Below are 21,474 nucleotides of genomic sequence, written 5' to 3'. Positions count from 1 at the left end.
ATACTGGGTAGCAGCGTCTACACAGGCGGGGATCCCTGCATCTCACTTCCAGCAGGGCTGACCAGTGGCCAGAGGTGGAACTGGCCAGGCTTGGCTCAACCAAGTCTGGGAGCAGAGGACACTGAGTCGAGGGATCCCCAGGGCTACCCTCACTGGCCTGTGGCTCTCCTGACACCACAAGAGAAGTCCACGAGCTGCCCTTGGGTCCTAATGGGGGACACCTTCCTGGCTGCAGGCTGGCAGGGTGGTGTGGTGGTCAGTGTACTGGGCTCTGCGTCTCCGCCCCTACCTGCTGTGTGACGGTGGGCCAGTCAGCTAACCTCTCTGTGCCTCTGTTTCTTCAATGGTGAACAGGGACACTAGCAGCCCCCACATCTGGGCACAGTGCCCTGAACGTTAAAGGCAACGGTGGCACGAGACCCACAGCAAAAGCTCTGAGCAGGGAGAACAGGGAGCTGCCCAGGGAGTTCCACCACCGTCTCCCCTCTGGCCACCGAGGAAACCGAGGCTCATGGTGACCTGGCCCAGGCTCACGGTCCTTCTCATCCCCAAGATCAGAGGGCTGCCACCAGGGAAGGAGCTGGCCCCTAGACACAGCCCAGGAAACACACAGGGAAGGATGCCCTGGGGACTTGGGTATGTTATTGCAAAAAAAAATTTATTGCTATTTGAACCCTGCTTTCATGTTTCCATTACCCAGAAAATGAGCCACGGGAGACACCAGGAGAGGCAGGAGACCATCCTCCTTGCACAAAACCCACTCCCTCGGATGCTGTCCTCAGCAAGGGTGGCTGGGGGCCAATAAGGGAGCCCACCCGCAGAGTGGCAGAGGAGGTAGGTTGACCCTGCGGACGTTGAGCTGTGTGGCGAAGGTCCTGGCCTTCTGGTAGAAGAAGAGCGAATTCTTGCGGTCCAGGAGGAAGTTGTGGGAGATGGTGGCCAGCCGCGTGTAGATCTTCAGCTGTGCCTTCTTGTTGCCCACGTCCACGGTGGATGCCAGTGCCAGCTGGTAGTACCCGGCTGCATCAAACGGGTCCTGAAGGGGACAGGCCATGCTCAGCAAAAAGGGGACTCGGAGCCCGTCTTCCCAGAGGCCGTTCCTGTCTCCAGGTCATTCCACATGTCCAGCCATTGGCTCACCCCATGAGCCCCGAAGCCGGTGACACTGCTGTGGTCTCAGCTGCAGGAGGTGGGGACGACCCTGACACCCCTGGAAGCCTTCCTGACTGTCCCTACGCCCCACTCACCCCAAGCCTCCTGCCCCAGTCCCACCCTCTCTGCAGGCAGTGGCCTTTCCCCATGGGCTGAGGTCAGGGCAGATCCTGCCTGCTCTGAGAGTTCCATGCAGGACCCGTGGCTCCAAGTCACAGCAGGGCCACGGTGTTGAGTGACCCAGGCTCCCCTCTGGCCCCTGTCCATGCTGACCATTTCCAGGCCCTCCACGGGCCAGGCCAGGTACAAAACCATCTCACAGGGGTCCTCTCTGGCAATGTTCCCTGAAATATTGACGGAGTGTGACTCCCCAGACATCCACTCCCATTTTCAATGCGTCTTTGGCTCAGACTCACCATCCCTGGGTTGGGATGCCGCCTCCCAGACCTCCTCCTTCACCCTCCCATCCCCCACCCGGCTTCTCCCCAGGCGCCTCCTCCACATGGGGGTCACCCAAGGAACCTCTCTAAGACCCATGCCTGGCCTGTCCCTCTTTACCACCTCAAGATGGCTCCCAGGGCCAATGACCAAGTCCAAGATGCAGCAGTCCATTCCCTCACTGCCCCGCCCCACACACGGAGCAGGAGCGTGAGAAGGCCCCGAGTCACCGCCACCGCTCATCCAATGCCCCCGGCCCAGCCGAACACTGGACTCTGTGCTGGGTGCGTGACTGAGCCTAACGTCCTTGCTCCCAGTCTGAGGGACCTGGGAGTGAACACTGACCACACAGGGTGGCCCGGGCTGTGGCAGAGGGAAGCCCAGGAGCCTGTGGGGGGCCCAGGAGGCCCCAGACTCAGCCGGGGGTGGAAGGCAAAGGCTTCCTGAAGGGGTGGGGGCTTCCCAACGAAACAGGAAGGAGCCAGCCAACGCATAAGTCTCTGCGTGTGCCTGGGCATGTACCTGTGCGTGTTTGTGTGCCTGTGTATGTCCTTGTGTGTGCGCCTGTGTGTGTGTGTGCCTGTGCCCGTGTGCATTTGCGTGTACATTTCCATGTGCCTGTAGTGTGTGCAGCAGCTAGTGAGTGGCGGGCTGAGCCAGGACACACATAATCCACTCTATTCCAGGGCTCACTCTCACGTGTAGACTAAAGGGGACCCCATTTTAGAGGCAATTGGCAAAGATGCCCACTTACCCCTGCCTCTCTGCCAGCCTTCCAGGCTCCATCCAGCCCGGCTTTTTCTCCCACTCCTCTGGGCCCTGGGTCCAGAGCCTCCTATACAAGGAGGAGGGTATAGCCTTGGAAAGACAGCCGCCCTTGCGGAATTCCAAGGGGGCCTCCCTGTGGGAAGCTGGCCTGCGCTGACAGCATAGTCACGATGAGGCCCAGAGGGCTGTGCGTGGGAAGGAGGTGAAGGAGGCCCTCTGTCCCTCGACCCCAACCGTGGACTTTGGCCTCTCAGGTATTACTTGGCCCTTTCCTTTCTCCTGGACAGGCGGAGTGGGCGGCAGGCTTGACCAAGAGAGATAAAGGCCTCTTCTGGCAGGCCCGTCCCCCTGGGTCCCAGGCGAGCCCCTGAGCGGTGAGCAGCGTCCCTCTGGGCCTGACACCTGACACCTCCCTGTCTGGCTGGGACTTGGGAGGCCACAGGGACCACTTCTGACCAGCAGGTGTCACCAGCACTGGGCGGGGGCCTCCCGGGCAGCCCCAGGCCTGCGGTGGGGGATACGGGGCGGGGTCTTAGGGCTGCCCCAGCTCCTCATGTTGTTCTAAGGCCCCCAAGATCTCGGACCCTGGACTGGAGCGTCCTGGCCCCTCAGCCCATAAGGAGCACTGACACGGTGCCGGTGCGATGCTGAGGAGGGGCGGTGCCTGCTGGGCAGAGGGGTGGAGACACCCCAGGTCTGAGTCTGCCAGTCCCAGCTCTCCACCCCTGCAGGGCTGGGGGCAGAGGGAGCACAGCACCTCCCCTCGAGACACACCCGACCCAGCAAGTCCTCGGCCTGGCTGGCTGGGGCCCCGCCCCACTGCACCTGCCCTGAGCTGGGGTTTCCCTGTCTGTGAACCCAATGGTAAGACACTGGTCCTACCCCACCCTTCCTGGGTCATGTGAAGATTCAAGGTGTCTCAGGACTCCAGGAAGGAGTTGCTCAGTGCAGCCTGACACCCTGCACAGGCTTCCTAGAGGAGGCGCCAGTATTTGGGTTGGATCTTGCAACGTGGATTCAATGTGAGGATGATGCCGTCCTCCGAAATATCCTTCTCCCGACCCTGTCTTCTTTCTTAAATGCAACTTGACACTTGACTGTCAAGACTCAGCTTTGGTGTCACCTCCTCCAGGAGGGCCACCTTGACTACAATCCCCCTTCTTTACCCAGAGGCCACCATTGCCCACTCATGTGTCAGCCTCCCTGGCTGAGACTGAGTTCCTGAGGGTGGGGCCTGGCCATCTTGGGAGCTGGGTTGTGTCTGCTAACCTTGCCGGCTCCTCCTCTCCTCTGCTGGGTGCAGAGCTCCAGGGAGGCCACTGGGCCATTCCTAAGGAAGGCTGGAACCCAGGCCTCTGGGTTCTGGGTGGAGATCCCACTGCAAGGGGGCCGGGAACACCCCGAGTCCTGCCCCTCCCACCCACCTTCAGGTCATAGAAGATGATGTCACCGAGCACCAGGTACACCTTCACGTAGTAGAGGGTCTCCTTTTTGAACTCCAGCGGCGAGTGGCAGAGCTACAGGGCCTTGAGGTAGAAGTGCTCCGCCAGCTTGCCTTGGCTCAGCCGGTGGTGCAGGGTGGCCAGCCGTTGGTAGGCCACGCGCTCGTTCAGCCGGTCCCCTGGGGTACAGGCCAAAGGGGCAGGTGTGAGGATGTGGCTCCCTGGGGCAGGGAGGGCACAGGCCCCTCCGGAGCAGGTATGCAGACTCCAGGCAGCACACCTGGCTTGCCGCCAGGCACCTGTGGTCACCTGGGCAGCTCTGGCCATTCCCTTCCAGGTTCCCAGACTCACTTTCCCATCTGCAAAGCAGAACTAATAAGGCCTGCCCCTGTCTACTGTGAGGCTTTGGTAAAGTTGGACTTGGATGGCCCAGCTCTGTGCCTACACATAGCCACCTGCCTTTGCTCACTGGTTTTCACCAGGGGAGCCCAAAAGCCATGCAGTCCAGGTGCTCCCGGGCACCCTGGCTCCAGGCAACCCACAGACGTGACATCCAACTCCTCTGGGGTGTGTCACGATCAGAGACCCCTACCTCGGGGAGTCAGCTGCGCACCTACTGTGTACTGGGCCACGGGGCACAAGGGGCTGGGGCATGTGGCCTGCATAGGGTTCCCTGTCTCTGGAGGGGGACAGACAACCCTGGCACAGCACCAGGGGATGCCCGGCCTTAAGGGGCAGGCTGCTGGAAGGGGAACTTGGATTTTATCAGCCAGAGAGCCATGTGGTTGATAAGGGTGGGAAGGGCACAAGAGAAAGGGAATGTGCCACTCAGCCTGGCACATACAGGGACCAACGAGATGCCTGGCATGTCTGGAAGGCAGAGGGCACACTGGGCGGCCCTTGTGGTCAGCAGCGGGAACAGGTAGAGGAAGCAGAGCTCAGTCAGGCAGGGAGCTCTGCACTGTGTGAGAGACCCCGGGCTGTGCCCCACGGCCGGACGAGGAAGCCAGTTGGGCAGATCTGCCTGCCTGGACAGGAGACCAGGAAAATCCAGCAGCTGTTTCAGCTCCTGGCCTGCAGACCTGGAGGCTAGGCTCTGGCAAAGTGTGGGTCCTGGCAGGGTGGGGGCTCAGGGGACTTACCCAGAGTGATGCTGAGTGCTAGGGCCATGTGGGCAAACTCCAAGCCCTCCTGGGGCTTCTCCAGTGTGGCCAGGAGTGCCACCAGCTTCTAGCACAGCTGTAGCTGCAGCTCCGCCTTATGGTTGCCCGTAGTCACTGCAGGGGCAGGGCCAGGTCCTACCACACAGGCAGGTGGGGCCAGGTTTCCCGAAGCACCCACCTTGCCCAGCGCCCTCCTCAGAGCTCAAACATGTGCTTGGAGCTTCCCACGCCCCAGCTACCCCTGCACCTCGACACAGCTCTGTGCTCTGGGTTAACACACAGTTCAGACACCCAAGTTGGGGGCTGAAGAGTCACCCGAGGCCCATCCAGCTACACCCGACAGCCTCAGACCAGCCTCTCCCACCTGGGCCCCGGGGGTCTGACTGGGGGGAGCCAGCACTCCTCTCTGCTCTAAAAACACCACATTTATCTGTGCCCAGGGCCGAGCCACACCGTGAGCTCAGAGGAAGGGAGAAGCCGTGCCACTTCGGGGTGCACGCAGACCTGGGCCTCCCACTGACATGCTGTGTGTCCTTTGACATGTCCCTGTGCCTCTCTAAGCCTCAGTTTCCTCATCTGGAAGATGGGGACAGGATTTCCCACTCATAGTTGCTGGAGGTCGTCAGGTACAAGGGTAGAGCCATTGTCACGTCCAGGCCCTGAGCATTTGTCCCGGGCAGGGGCACGGTCAATATCATTCCCGGTAAGACCACTTGGAAACTAATCATGTGCATGGGTGGCCCTGCCTCCAGGTGGGAGGCCTCAGCCCTCCAGGTGCCCCCCTGAGGCCCACCCACATCAGCCCACAGGCCAGCTCACCCGGTAGAAGGACATGCCTTCCTCCCGCTCCCAGGCCCCATTGAAGAAGATGTCTCCGGCTGCCTCAAACAGCTGCAGCCCCAGGCTGGGGTCGCCTGTGTACAGGGCCACATTCTGTGCCACCTGAAAGGAGACAGCAGTTTCCTCAAGACCCACACCTGGCGAGGTGGCTACGCGCACCTTTGCCAGCCTCCTTCCTCTCACACACTCCAGGTACACCTGAGCATTTTTCAGACCCTGTGCATCAGGGCTGCCCCCACCACTGGCATGAGGACAATGAACTGATGCACCTGAGTGCCAGGAGGTGACTGAGCAGCTGCAGCCCAGGAGCCCGACACCTATGAATCCTACCACTAGGGCTAGCCCTAGCCCACTCCCCCTGCACTCAAACCAGTCTCCGTGGCCCCCAGATTGCTGGGAGCCCAGCCACTGGCTCCTTTCTGCGTTGCTACATCCCTGCCACAGCAGCAGTGTTTGTGGGTGGGCCTGGTCCCCTCTTGACCATGAGCTCTTGATCCCTCTCCTCAGCTCAAGGAAGTATACAGCAGGTGCTCAATAATGAAAGCTTCACCAGGCTCGTGGGCTTCACAATTTGTTCCAGATCACACTGTGTTTGGGAAAGCCTCTGAAAACAGCCACTATGATAGATTCATTTTGTAAGGAGATGTGCCACATGTCGCTTGGAGCAAGTTCTTCTGTGTGTTAACTGAGTGGTCACATTATTTGAGCATGTGCTGTATACCAGTAGGTGCTGTGCACTGTGAGGGGCCACGCCTCTGCCCTCAGGGAGAAGATGCTGGCCACTGGGGGAGGATGTGAAGGAACCAGTTGGAGGGAGGGAAAAGGCACACCACAGGTGCTCTGCAGTGGCTTAGGAATGAGTGGATGGATGGATGAATGGATGAGGAGACGTAGACACATGGACGGATGGATGGGTATGTGGATAGATTAATGCTTGGATGGATGAATGGATGAATGGATGGATGGATGGATGGGCGGGTGGGTGGGTGGAATGATGTGTGTATGTCTGTCTGTATGTATGGGTGGGTAGATAATGTATGGATGGGTGGAGGGTAGATGATGTATGTACATGTGGATGCATAGATGGTGGACAGACGAATGTATAGATAAACAAATGGACAGAAAAATGAATGGAGGGATGGATTAATAGGTAGACTGGTGGGTGGATGGATGAATGATTGATGGATGGACGAATGGTGAATGGATGGATGGGAGAAAGGATGGATGATGGAAGGATGGATGGATGATGGAAGGATGGATGAATGGATGGGTGGATGGACGATGGATGGATGGAAGGATGAACAGGTGGATGGATGGATGATGGAAGCATGAATGGATAATGGAAGCATGGATAGATGATGGATGGATGAATGGATCAATAGATATGTGGATGGATGATGGATGGATGGAAGGATGAACAGGTGAATGGATGGATGATGGAAGGATGAATGGACAGATGGATGGAACAACAAGTGAATGGATGGATAGACGGATGAATGGATAAAAGGATGGATGAATGATGGATGGATGAATGGACAGATGGATGAATGGACAGATGGATGATGGAGGGATGGATGGATGATGGAAGGATGGATGAATGGATGGGTGGATGGACGATGGATGGATGGAAGGATGAACAGGTGGATGGATGGATGATGGAAGCATGAATGGATAATGGAAGCATGGATAGATGATGGATGGATGAATGGATAAATAGATATGTGGATGGATGATGGATGGATGGAAGGATGAACAGGTGAATGGATGGATGATGGAAGGATGAATGGACAGATGGATGGAACAACAGGTGAATGGATGGATAGACGGGTGAATGGATAAAAGGATGGATGAATGATGGATGGATGAATGGACAGATGGATGAATGGACAGATGGATGATGGAGGGATGGATGATGGATGGATGGATGGATGGATGGATGGATGGATGGATAGATGATGGATGGATGGAAGGATGAACAGATGAATGGATGGATGATGGAAGGATGGAGGGATGAATGGATAAATGGATAGATGGATGAATGATGGATGGATGGAAGGATGAACAGGTGGTGAGTAGATGGTTGATGGAAGGATGGATGGATGATGGATGGATACATGGACGAATGGATAAATGGATGAATGGATAAATGGATGGATGGATGGATGATGGATGGATGGTGGATGGATGAATGGTAGATGGACGGAAGGATGAACAGGTGGATGGATGGTTGATGGAAGGATGAATGGACGGATGGATGGATGAACAGGTGAATGGATGGATAGACGGGCGAATGGATGGATGATAAATGGATGGAGGATGAATGATAAAAGGATGGATGGATGAATAGACAGATGGATGGATGATGGCTGAATGGATGATGGATGGATGGAAAGATGAACAGATGAATGGATGGATGATGGAAGGATGCATGATGGAAAGATGGATGGATGATGGAAGGATGGATGGATGAATGAATGGATAAATGGATGGATGGAAGGATGAACAGGAAGTGAATGGATGGATGATGGAAGGATAGATAGATGATAGATGAATGGATGGATATATGGATGAATGGATAAATGGATAGATGGATGAAGGATGGATGGATGGAAGGATAAACAGGTGAATGGATGGATGATGGAAGGATGGATGGATGAATGGACGAACAGGTGGATGGATGGATGGTGGCTGAATGAATGGATGATAAAGGAATGCATGAATGATGGATGGACTAATGGATGGATGGTTGGATGGATGGATGGATGATGGATGGATGAATGGAAGGATGAACAGGTGAATGGATGGATGATAGAAGGATGGATGATGGATGGATGGAAGAATGAACAGGTGAATGGATGATGGAAGGATGGAAGAATGGATGGAGGGATGGATGAACAGGTGAATGAATGGATGGATGGATGATAAAAGGATGGATGATAAAAGGACGGATGATGACTGAATGGATGGATGGATGGACAGGTGAATGGATGGATCATGGATGGATGGAAGATGGTTGGATGGATATTGGAAAGATGGATGGAAGGATGGATGGACGGAAGGATGGATGGATGGAAGGATGGATGGATGGATGGATGGACGAAGAGGTGAATGGATGGACAAAGAGGTGAACAGAAGAATGATGGATGGATGGATGGATAGGAGGATGAACAGTTGGATGGATGATGGAAAGATAGATGGAAGGATGAATGGATGGACGAACAGGTGAATGGATGGATGGACAGGTGAATGGATGGATGGATGATAGATGGATGGATGGACGGAGGGATGGATGATGGATGGATGGATGGATGGATGGATGGGTGGGAAAATGAACAGGTGAATGGATGGATGATGGATGGATGGATGGATGGATGGATGGATGGATGGATGGATGGATGGAAGGAAGGACCCACAGGTATATGGGAAGATGATGGAAGAATGGATGGATGGATGAATGGATAATGGACGGATGGATGGAAGGATGAACAGGTAAACAGATAGATGATGGAAGGATGAATGGATGGGCGGAAGGACAGGTGAATGGATGGACAGACGGGTGAATAGATGGATGATAAAAGGATGGAAGAATGATGGATGGATGAAGGGACAGATGGATGGATGGATGGATGGATGGATGGATGGAAGGATGAACAGGTAAATAGATGATGGAAGGATGAACGGATGGATGGATGGACAGAGAGTGAATAGCACAGGGGCCCTCCTGCATCCCTTGCCGCTCACCTGGATGTACAGGTCCACCAGCTCGCTCTGCTGCAGGATGTAATAGATCTTCCCTGCTTGCAGCCAGGCATGCGCCTCCTTCTCTTTCTTCTGGAGGTCAATGAAAATCCCCAGACTTCGTTTGGTGTGGTCCAGAGCGGATCTGTAGGGCCTGGAATCAGACACAGGTGTCAGAACAAGGGCTCTCATCCTCCTGGAACCAGTCTGCCTCCTCCCGTGGGTCTGGTGACAGATGAATCTGGCATGTGCAGACTGGGAACGGCCCTCTTGTGTGTGCAGTGTTCTGCCCTTCCCAGGCTGCTGGGAGGGCCAGGGTGAACACACACGGCATGGAAAAGATGAAGGACATCCTTCTGAGGGAGTCGAGCATCATGCTGCCCTGTGGCAGGAGGAGTGTGCTAGTCCATCTCCCCTGCCTCCCAGACATGGCCGGTGTCTTCTCCAGACGCACCAGGAGCCGTTAGTGTTCAGAGGCTATCTAGGCCGATGGTTCTCAAGGTGTGCAGGCATCACAGTCACCCGGAGGCCTGCCCTTATAGCTTGCTGGCTTTGCCCCCCAGACCTTCCGGCTCCACAGGCCTGGGGCAGGCCCTAGAACTCCCACTTGCCACAAGCTCCTAGGTGACATGGATGCTGCTCTACTGGTCCAGGGACTACACTTTGAGAAACATTGCTCTAGCACACTGGCCCATTTTCCCTCTGTGAACCTGAGGCCAAGACTGGAGCCAGTCTCCCAGGTCCCCATGGAATCTGGCTCCTTCCCTGCTCTCTCAGTAAGTCCAACATTCCAGGGGGTGTGACTGCAGCAATGTCACTAGGCCCTGTGGGTCGGGTGGCCAGGGCCACGGTTACCCCACCAGGTCAGGATGCTCAGGGGAAGTCGAGTGGGCCACATATGGGATGTGAGACCTTGAAACCCTGCCCCAGGGAAGCAGGTGACACAATTGGCTCTGTCTTCTGTGGGAGAGAAGCCACAGGTGGCTGCTGTGGTCACTTTTAAGGGGACAGATGAAGGCCAGGAGTGAAGACTCGGGGACTCGGGGCAGGCACAGGTCAGATGACAAAAGCCACCATAGTAGGAAGAACAGTCCAGAGTGCACCTACTGCCTCTGCTGGGGTGGAGATGACCTTTGACCCAACAAGGGAGGCTCAAGCTGGGACTCATGGGCTAGCAGCAGCCCTGGGACGACCCCAGAGCCGCCAGCTCAAAGCATCTGATGCCAAGGAACCAAATGATCAAAAGGAGAGGGGCTGCTGGGGCCCTGGGCCAGCTTCCTTGTGCCCCCCTCCCTGCCCTGTCCCCCACCCCCACCACTGCAAAGCCAGCCCTCACCGCTCGGTGTCCAGGGACAGGTAGAGCTGACTGATGGTCTCCAGGAGCTGCCCTCTCCAGCACCTTGTCGGCCACCTTGCGGGCCAGGGAGAGCTGGAGCTCATGGTAGATGACACACTGGGCCTTCCTGGGCATGACGACGCTGTAGAAGTAGCACAGCCGCTGGACGGTCCGCAGCTGGCCTGGGCAGAAGACAAAATGCAAGATGTTAGTTAGTCTCCCAGCATCGAAGCGAGGCTGGCTGGGCTCGGAGGCCCCTGCGCCGTGCTTGCCTCCTTCACACCTCTGTGAGCCTGGGCCCCATAGGCGGGGAGCCTGAGCGCAGACAGGCCATGCACCTGTGCCAGGATAGATGCCAAGCACACCGTGAAATGGGCACAGCTTGGTGCAGATGCTCATGGTACAGGCCGGCCTTCTTTACAACTCCCAGGGCCGAGGTCCTGGCCAGTCTCAGCCCCCGCACCAGGCCATCTATTTCTGCTTCACAAAGCCCCTCTGGCTAGGACCAGGGCCGCCTTCAGCCTGAGCTGATGAGGCCAGGGGCACAAGTAGCCGCTGTCGCAGATGGAACCCTGAGAGAGCAAAGCCAAGCGTCATGTCTGCCACACACGGCATCATGTTGGGGGAATGGGATTCAAAGCCAGCCCCTGGCGTTCCCACACATGCTTCTCTGATGCAACCAGTCTCCAAACCCACAGGCTCACTGGCCTCTCCCAAAGCCAGTGTGCTGGGAACGGTGGAAAGCTTCTGATTTTCTAGTGTCAGAAACATTCCGGAGATTCACACAGGAAACCAGGTACGCCGAATGGACATCTGTCACACACGCCACCCAACAACAGCTGAATACACAGTCCTCTCGAGCACCCACGGGACATTCCCCATGACGGACCATGTGCCAGGCCACAAAACGAGCCTCAGTGAATGGAGAAGGACTGAGACCAAAGCAGAGGTGTTCTTCAGCTGTACTGGCATGAAACTGGAAATCGACAGTGAAGGAAATGTGGGAAATTCAAAAATATGTGGAAACTACACACTCCTACACAACCAGTGAGTCAAAGAGACCATCAGGGAAACCGAAAACTAATTTGAGAAGAATGCAAACAAATGCACAGCCCGGGCCAGCGCAGTGGCTCACGCCTGTCATCCCAGCACTGTGGGAGGCCGAGGTGGGAGGATCGCTTGAGTCCAGGAGTTTGAGATCAGCCTGGGAAACACGGTGAAACCTCGTCTCTACAAAAAAAAAAAAAATACAAAAATTAGCCGGGTGGGGTGGTGCACGTCTGTAATCCCAGCTACTCGGGAGGCTGAGGCATGAGAATGGCTTGAACCTGGGTAGAAGTTGCAGTGAGCCAAGATTGCACCACTGCACCCCAGCCTGGGCAATAGAGCAAAACTCTGTCTTTAAAAAAAAAAAAAAAAAAAATAGCACAGCCCATCAAAAATTCCAAGATGCAGTTAAGGCAGTGCTGAAAGGGAAATTTATTACTGTAAATGTCTACATTCAAAGAAAGAAGAAAAATCTGAAATCAAAAACCTAACCTTCCACCTTGAGAAACTAAAAAAAGAATGAACTAAACCCAAAGCGAATAAAAGGGAGAAAATAATAAACATAAGAGTGGAAACGGGAAGTAAAAATACAGAGAATGGAAAAACAAAAGAGATAGTCAACAGAACCAAAAGTGGGTTTTTTGAAAATAATAACAAAATTGACAAATCTTTCACCAGACTGACCAAGAAAAGAAAGATAGGACACAAATGACTAAAATCAGACTGAGCACCATGGCTCACGCCTGTCATCCCAGCGCTTTGTGAGGCCTAGGGGGAAGGATCGCTGAGGCCAGCATTCAAGACCAGCCTGGGGGAACATGATGAGACCCCATCTCTAATATAAATAAATAAATAAATAAATAAATAAATAAATAAATAAGAACCCAAGTTTCTCAAATCAGAAATGAGAGAGGAAACATTATTGCCAACCTGACAGAAATAAAAGGATTCCATGAAAACACTACGAACAATCGTACACCAACAAATCTGACCATCTAGACACAACAGCCAAACTCCTAGAAGGACACAAACTACGGAAAGTGACTCAAAAATGACCCCAGGTAAGCACGTGGGGTATCAGCCCCGCCCTCGGTCTCCTCGACCGATCAGCCCAGGGTGGGGAGACAGGGAAGCATGATCCCCGTTCCCTGGCCTGCATTTCCAAGTCTGAATCCCCCAGCACCCGGGGGAGGGCCTCGTACGAGGAGGTGCCACAGGCCATTGTGCCAGGAGCCACCGGAGGCTGCAGTGGGGGCTGGGGCACTGGGTTCCTGCAGGGTCTCCTTCCAGTCAGAGAATGCCCCTGGGGAAGAAGCCTGGGTCTGAACCCCCCAACCCTCCTTGGGCAGATGTGTGGGACCGGGGCCCCTTCACACGGTCCTTTCCAAAATCTCATCCCTCCTAGGGCCAGGAGTGGGTGCCAGGCCTGCGCTGGGAAATGGGCAGATTTGACCACAGCCCCTAGGGCTCTGGTCCAGGCAACAGGAGGCACCTCTGAGTGGTTTCACTGTGCCATGACGTCCATCCTGGGAGGATGGCCAAAGTGCTGCAAGGCAGAGGGGACCCACAACAGTATCCCTTGTCTCAGCCATTTCCCTGGACTCAACTTCCTCATCTATCCTCTGTGGCCTAGATTTCGGACAGCCCTGCCCACCTACTGTCCGTTCACTGCTCAGTCTGCAGTGACTGTTCCATAGCACTCCATGGCTCCCCAGTGCTCTTGGGGAAAAGGCCAAGCCACAGTCTGAGGCCTCAGGCCCTGCTTAGCTCTCCAGAAGAGCTCACCATCCAGCACCCAACCCACCCACTCCCAACTCTGCACCTCCCTGCATAAGCCCTGCTCACTCACCCCCGCTCACACCCCACTCATCCCCGCTCACACTCCCGCTCACTCACCCCCACTCACTCACCCCCACTCACACCCCACTCACCCCCGCTCACCCCACTCAACCCCGCTCACAACCCACTCAACCCCACTCACTCACCCCCACTCACACCCCACTCACCCCCGCTCACACCCCACTCACCCCCGCTCACAACCCACTCAACCCCACTCACTCACCCCCACTCACACCCCACTCACCCCCGCTCACACCCCACTCACCCCCTCTCACACCCCACTCACCCCCGCTCACACCCCACTCAACCCCGCTCACAACCCACTCAACCCCACTCACTCACCCCCACTCGCTCACCCCTGGGCATTCACACAGGCTACACCACCAGCCCCTCCCCCACCACCAGCCCCTCATCCACCACCTATTACTAGACTAAATCCTCTCAACCCTCTGGTCCTAGATAAAAGAGGCTTCCCTAACCCGGGGCCAAGTGCTGCCCCACCATCACGCCACTCACCCTTTTGCGGCTTCTGTGGCCTGAAGCTCACATTCCCACGCTCAGTCTCTGTCACCCGCGGACCCCACAAGCCCCATTTGTGGGTGGGGCCTGGCACACTCTGCACAACGAGCTGCTTTTGCATGAACTACTCTGCGGCTTTGGGCAATCACCCGCCCGTGTCCTCTGTGAAGTGGGATGACAGGTGCGCAGGCTGCCGACATACCAAGCAGATAACACGGGCACAAGAACTGGCGTTCAGGGCCTGGCTCATGGAGGGGCCCCAAGTCCCAGCGCAGCAGATCCTGTCTTGATCCCAGGGTTATGTCTAGGAATTCCCAGCATGCAGGACTTTCAGTGCTCAAGGCAAGATGGTCCCTGGGCAAACCAGGAGGAGCTGGCTGCCTCAGAAGGGCACAGAGGGCCTGGCCCTGCATGGGAACCGCCTGTCTCCAGGGCGCTTGCCAACATCTGCTGCTGGCCATGACTCAGCACTTTCGATGGTGGAAAAACCACCACTTGTTTCTGAATCACAAACCCCAAGTGTGCCCTGACCCGAGTGGCCCCAGAAGGTGCGCAGGAGGAACTGGGGCACTCACTCTCCACATGGCCCATCTCCACGGCGACCAGAAGGGCTCACTCATAGTAGCCCTTGCCCTGCTGGGCCAGGCCCTGGCGGGTGCAGAGGTGGCCCAGCTACAGGAGCACGTGGGTGAAGTCCCGGCCACACTCCCTGCAGGGCAGGCACAGGGTCCTGAAGTTGGCCAGCACTACTGCCTGGTTCCTCCGCTGGCCCAGGTCCCAAGCCACACGTGAGGCACAGTAGTAGCCCTCGGCTGCCTGCCTCGTCCGGCCCGTCCTCTTCAGAGCCACGGCCACCATGTTGGCAATCACACCCTCCTGGTCCTCGCTGGCCACCACTGCGTCCTGGACAGACTGCAGGAAGTTCAGGGCCACAGGGCTCTGTCCATGAAGCACGTGCAGCCAGGCCAGGCCCACCAGGCAGTCCACGATGGCACGGACTCCGGCAACAGCACTGGCTTCCACCGCCTGCGTCATGAAGGTGATGGCTGGGCCGTGGTAGCCACGGTGGCTGTACAGTTGGGCCAGGCTGGCGTGGAGAAGGCCGCGCAGCGCCTGGCCTGTGCCCGGGGTTAGGGAGGCCAGCGCTCGCCTGAGGTAGTGGGAAGTCTGGGTGAGGAGGCTGTGGGGCTGGAGGGCGTTCTGGAGCACCAGGTTCATGCTTCTCAGCGATCCGGCCGGCGAGTCCTGTGTCCTCAATGAGGCCACCTTGACACAGCTCAGCACCAGGTGGGACAGGCACTTGCGGCCAGGAGTAGGAGCCAGGAGTAGATGTCAGCCAGGAGTGGGGAGCAGTCTGAGAGCCACGCAGCCTCTGGGGCTCCCGAGTCCCTGTGCAAAAGCAGCAGCCGCTCTAGGAAGGGCAGGGCCTCCTCGGGCTGCTTGAGGCGCACATGGTGTCTGGCCAGCAGGAAGCAGGCCCGGGCCTCGGCCGGCAGGCTCTGGCCACCCACCGCCTGCTGCAGCGCCAGCTGTAGGAGCTCTCCCTCCACCTCGGTGCTGCAGATGTTGCCGGGCGTCCCCAGGAGCAGGGCCATAACTTTGGGAACCGCCTGTGTACACTTCTCCCGGTTCTGCTTCTCTTAAACGCTGGCCAGGTTGGCGTACACAGCCACCACCAGGAACAGGTCCCCAAAGCTGCCCTCCAGGGCCCCCAGTGCTTCCTCAAAGTACACCCGGGCCTGGGACAGCTTGAGTCTCCTGCTGCACAGCCACCCCAGAAGGAAACAGAGTCTGGCCAGGGCCATGAGGAGGCCAGCTTTCTTGGCTGCCCCTTGGGCCTGTGCCAGGCACCCAGTCAGCTCCTCTTCGTTGCTAAAGCTGCAGAACATGCCACTCAGCCATGGCAGCACCACGTCATACAGGCCACGGAAGCTGGCCTTGTACCCGGGGGCGTTCAGGAACAGCAGCAGTGAGCTCAGGGCCTCCGGGTCCTCCCAGTCGTCCTCAGCTTCCAAGCAGAAGGAGGGCTCCTCGGGGTCCTGCAAGCTCACGTTGCTGGATGCCGCACAGAGACCCCAGGACGCTGGCTCCTGGGGGCAGCCTGGGCAGGTCTTGCATTGTTCCAGAACATTCTTCACCTTCGGCAGGGTCTCCTGTGGCTCCGGGCCCAGGCAAGGCGGAGGTATTTCTGCAAGTCACAAGAACACCTAGACAGATTAGAGTCCAGCAGTGAGTCCTTGGTCCACTGGGGGCAGGGTCCCCGCATCCCCGCCCTCTGTGTCCCTGGCGCAGCTTGCCATGAGCCCTTGAGAATTATGTGCAATGCAAACCCGGGGCCTGGAGCACGGAGGAACTCCGGCACTATGGGGACACAGAGAACACGCAGGCCCGTGGCCCGACTCTCCTACAAAATCACCCTTCTGTCCTGCTTTGTCGCCACCTCACAGCATGGTTTGAGGAGACTATGTCAGCTCAGTGATCCCTCAGAGATGCCTTTCCCTTTAGAAAGAATCAAAGCCTTCTAACTGGACCCATGTATATGCAGCACTACAACTACAAATGCAACTTTTGTCAGCATATTGGGCCCCCCGGTGCGGTACAGGAATCCATGAAACCCTCAACAGCCAATCAGAGCTATGGATCAGCTCAAAAGCTGCTATGCAAAATTGGTAAAGCCACCGACGGCACAGGACAGGGGTGTTGTACCCATGTACCCAGCTCCGTGCAGGGAAACGGACCATCCCTGCAGGAAGGATGGGAAAGCTTCCAGGCCCCTGTGGCCACCTTCACCTTGGATGGTCTGAAAACCTGAAGCCCTCAGTTCCTAAAGGGTTAACAAAGGCCAGCCTGCTCAAGCAACCCACTGGTGCCTGCTGGCTTTGGTGGATTCCTAGCCAAATCCCCCTCCCAGAGGTGAGCAAACAAGCGCATTTCCTGTCGGAAAACCTGGGATGAAAGGAGGCATTACTGGGAAGGAAAAACCTAGATTGAAACAGACTCTCTGTTTCAAGCTCACACGTAAAAAATATTTTCAATACAAACTGCCTCCTTATTCATCTGTAAAGCCTTGGAATTAAAAAAGTAAATAAATACGATTTCGAGGCAAATGTCTGACTTGACTACACTAGATGAGCTAAGAAATCTCCCCCACCCGGCGGAGGCACACAGCCCCTCCCAGCCACTACCCTGGCCTCCGGGGCAGCTGGAGAGCCACGTGCCTTGGCTCCAGAGACCTTGGCAGAGGGTGGAACTACCCCCTCCCCGAGGCAAACCTACAACAGCCTTCCCTTCCTCTCTGGCTCCCCTCAGGAAGGAGCAGACCCTTCAAGGACCTCAGTTGAGGCCCCTGCAACCTAAGGCTCTGAATTCTGCTACCCGCTGAGGACAGTGTGGCCTCCCATCTCTGAGGCGGAGCACAGGGTGAACTGTAGCTTCTCCAGGTCATGAAAAAGGAACCCACAGCTACATGTGGGCCCCAGCAGTGGAAAGGATGCCCCACCTCGGTCGGGGACCAGGCGGGGGTCAGCATGTTCATTGGAAGAAGTGTGGGACCCCACGGCCTCCAGTGCCAGAGTAGACGGGAGGTTCAGGCCCACCTCAGGCGACGTCCCTCAAGTCCCCGGCCCACACCACAGAGGGGTGACAGCCGCATCCAATGCCCACCGTACTCAGCTCTGTCCCCTCCCCCGGCGTTACTCCAAGGCCCAGCTCATAACCAGAGGAAGCCTGAGCCACGGGCAAAACCTATTTTGTTCCCGAGGCTGCTCGGTCTCAGCTTCCTCTACTGAGTCTGGCAAGGGAGAAAAGAGAAGCAATCAACACCCCCAGCCAGCACCTCTGGGCCCATGTCAGGTTGAGCTGGTGTCGGTGTTGCAGGGTGAGAGCATCGCAGGGTTCAAGGGTGGAAAGTCATATCATCCTCCTCCCTCCTGGATCATGGGAACAACATCACTGGGGGGTGGACACTTTCTGCGATATTGGGAGTAACATCGTCTTCTGTGCCTTGGAATATTCAGGACAATATCACGGGGTGGGGCTTGTACATCTTCTGCAGTATTGGGAATGAAATTATCCTCTCTCCCCCCGCAAATTCTGAAAGATATCACAGAGTGGGTGTTCACCTGCTGCGATATGGGGATTAGCACCATCTTCTCCCCTTCCGGATATCAGGAAGACTATCACACGGGGGTGTACGGTGTCTCCGATACTAGGAGTAATATCAACCTCTCAGCCTTGGAATATTACGAAGAATATCACAGGGTGGATGTACACCCCCTGCCATATTGGGAGTAATATCAGCCTCTCCTCTCCATGGATATTAGGAACAATATCCCAGGCTGGGTGTACGCCTCCTGCTCTATGGGAAGTCATATCATCTTCTCCCTTCCAGGATAGTAATAACAATATCACAGGGTGGGTGAACACAGCCTGCGATACTGGAATTATGATCATCCTCTCCTCCTCCAGATACTAGGAACCATATCACAGAAGAGCTGTACCCTCCCTGCGATATTGGGAGTAATATCATATGCTGCTTCTGTGAATATTAGGAGTAATATCACCGGGTGGCTGTCCATTCATTGCTATGGTGGGAGTCATGTCATATTCTACCCCTCTCAATATTAGGATCAGTGTCACAGGGTGATTGTACCCCTACTGTGGTATTGAAACGAAAATCATGCTCTCTGTCCCTGGATATTAGGAACAACATCACAGGTAGGTGTTCACCCCCGGCAGTATTAGAAGCAATAATATGATTAATTAGTAAACATCAATGATCGATTTTAATAATTATCAGGCTGGTCTCGAAGTCTTGACCTCAGGTGATCTGCCGCCTCAGCCTCCCAAAGTGCTGGAATTACAGGCGTGAGCCACCGCGCCCGGCCAACACTTCTTGACATCCCTTTTTGGACCTCAAATTTAGCATGCCGAAAACACACTTTAGATTCCCCCTGCTATAACCCACTCCTCCCATAGTCTTCCCGATCCCAATAACAGCATCTCTAGTCTTCCAGTTACTCAGGCCAAAGTCCTTGACATCATTCTTAAAACTTCTTTTTCTCTCTCTTGTCATCCAACCCATTTAAACTCTCCTTTCAAAATATGTGCCAGACCTAACCACTTCTCACCTTTCTTATCATTTCCAACCAGGTCCAGCTCTCATCATAGCGCTCTGGGTTACTGCAAAAGCCTCCCAATCGCCAGGCACAGTGGCTCACGCCTATAATCCCAGCCCTTTGGTAGGCCAAGGCAGGTGGATCATCAGACGTCAGGAGCTCAAGACCAGCCTGACCAACATGGTGAAACCCCTCCACAAAAAATATAACACATTAGCCGAGCATGGTGGTGGGCGCCTGTAATCCCAGCTATCCGGGAGACTGAAGCAGGAGAATCACTTGAACTCAGAAGGCAGAGGTTACAGTGAGCCGAGATCCTGCCATTGCACTCCAGCCTGGGTGACAAGAGCGAAACTCCATCTCAGAAGGTTAAAAAAAAACAAAAAAAGCCTCCCAACTCACCTGTCTCCTTCCGCCTTTCACCCTGCCCTGCATTCTACCTTCCACTCTCAAATATTTCAGAAAAAAAAAAGAATTATATCCACAGAGAGAGAAAGTACAAATGGGGTGAAAGGTTTGGGGAATCTGAGGGAAGAGTATATGGGAATTGTCTGTACTACTTTTGCAACTTTTCAATAAGTATGAATTATTTCGAATTCAAGAGTTAAACAAAGAGAAAAAAAACAAAACAAAAAAACACTATCTCCCTTTGTGAATCCATCCTGTCTTTCCCCTGGCAACTTAAGGACGCTCTCGACTAAGCACATCTATTTTTTCATGAACACTAAAAGAACTCTTGCCTAGTTTTGACTTTCTGTGCTTGGCAGTAGAAGTATGTGTGTGTCTGTGTGTGTATTTCATATATATGTGTGTGTATATATGTGTGTGTGATGTGTATGTATATATAGAGAGGGAAATATATATATATGAACATATATATAAAAATATATATTGTTTATTTATATGGTAATGTGTATGTATATAAATATATGTGTGTGTGTGTAGATATATATAATACATACGCCATAGCCTGTCCTTAACCAGTTTTAAACTTAGTCGGAAAAACACATACCTAAGCAGAGAATTTCAAAATAATATGATCAACATTTTGATAGAGGGATGTGTTGCTATGGAACACGCTGCTAAGACACAAAACCTCCTAGATGGGGCAATGAATGAACAAAGTTTTGCACCTACAGGCACCCCCTCTGATATCCCCTCCAACCTTTATAGTTATATGCATTTGCTTCCCCCAGGACCCCTATTTCATAAGGGTTAGTCCTAGAGTCTAGCAAGTTCCTACTACAGCTGGCACACATATGCCATTCAAGAAACAGTGGTGGAGTGAATGACGAGTTAAGAACCGTTTGTCAGCCAGTGCTCAGTAATACAACATGCACTGGTATGCAAATTCCATTTTTGTTGAAAGCAACAGCAGGATCACAAATTATCTTTCCAGAGAAAGCAAACCTCAAAAACTTCTTTACCCTACTAGAGCACGTCATAAGAAGCTCCCCTTATATAAAAGAAAACCTCCTTCGTTATCAATGGCATGTAAACCTAATAAGCCTTCACTTCTGATGACATCTCTTCCATCCCCAGGGCTAGAGAAAGGAGGTTCCGGAAACCCTGGTAGTTGTGAAGGTGGCTCCGAGCTCTGACAGTCTTGAACCCTGCGGGCGCGGAGGTCACACAGCAGAACAACCGAGGCAAGCATCATCAGGCTTCGAGTAGGTTTGAACCAGAGGTGGCAAATAGGCTGCAGCCAACCGAAAACACCAGAGATTCATGGTGGCCACCTGAGGGGTTGTGCTCTTAAAAAACAAAAATAAAAAATAAAAATTAAAAAATTAGAAAAGGAAGGGGTCAAGAATCCATCAGGTCTGACTGAGACGTGTATCAGTGACTAACACCCCGTATGACAAAAGTACTCCCGTGCGCTTTGGGTACTCACAGCTTCAGCAGTATTCAAAGGCGTGCGCTGCCCTAAGACTAAGCCACGGGAATACCCCCAGCAACACTGCCAGGAGAAACGTCTCCCATGGATTTGGCTAGAAATACAGTTGTCTTTAACAAATTAACACGGAATAAATCCGGACTGATTAGAGCCTGTGAGAATGCCCTTCTCAATGATA

The 21,474-nt window shown here is 54.6% G+C and overlaps 1 pseudogene; it reads right to left on the bottom strand.

Annotated features, from left to right (window-relative positions):
• Positions 1 to 639: 639 nt before the first annotated feature.
• The window catches only part of LOC139361159 (SH3 domain and tetratricopeptide repeat-containing protein 1-like), a 31,549-nt pseudogene continuing 10,714 nt past the window's right edge, over positions 640 to 21,474 (bottom strand).

The sequence above is a fragment of the Macaca nemestrina genome (genome assembly GCF_043159975.1).
Source record: "Macaca nemestrina isolate mMacNem1 chromosome 11 unlocalized genomic scaffold, mMacNem.hap1 SUPER_11_unloc_3, whole genome shotgun sequence".
NCBI classification, from domain to species: Eukaryota; Metazoa; Chordata; class Mammalia; order Primates; family Cercopithecidae; genus Macaca; species Macaca nemestrina.
This window is presented reverse-complemented; position numbering and strand designations above follow the sequence as displayed.